Source organism: Vulpes lagopus, chromosome 6 (genome assembly GCF_018345385.1).
Source record: "Vulpes lagopus strain Blue_001 chromosome 6, ASM1834538v1, whole genome shotgun sequence".
NCBI classification, from domain to species: domain Eukaryota; kingdom Metazoa; phylum Chordata; class Mammalia; order Carnivora; family Canidae; genus Vulpes; species Vulpes lagopus.
In genome coordinates, this window is record NC_054829.1 from 86,912,487 (window position 1) to 86,913,090 (window position 604).

The window sequence follows — 604 nt, forward strand, 5'->3', positions numbered from 1 at the left end:
GATAAAAGCACACATTAAGTTAACAAAACAGGATACCAAAGAGAATACAAAGTCTGACACCAGTTTTCTTAAAATGTATATAAATATATGGCTGCAAAAAGGACTAGTGGGAAAATGGGTCAATGCATCTGTGATTTTTCCTTTACATTTTTTCTATATTCTTTGTAGATTTATGTATTGAATTTTTCTTTTATTTTTTAAAGTTTTTATTTATTTATTTGACAGAGAGAAAGAGTGCACAAGCAGGGGGAGGGGCAGAGGGAGGAGGGAGTGAGACAGTCTCAAGCAAATTCCACATTTATGCATAGCATGAAGCAGGGCTTGATCCCATGCCCCCGAGATCATAACCTGAGCTAGAATCAAGAGTCAGACGCCAACCAACTGAGCCACCCAGGCACCCTGAGTTTTTTTCTTTTATGGAATTTTTTCTTATATGATTAGGAAAACTATAAACATTATTTTGACTAAGAAACACATGCAAATTGATATAAGGCTGACTCTCACATGCTTTTAGTAAGTGAGAGTTGAACAAGCAAGCGAGAGTAAACTGAAATAATAAAGTCTCATCTACTCAAAACTACATCATCCCTGTAAGGCCAAAAGT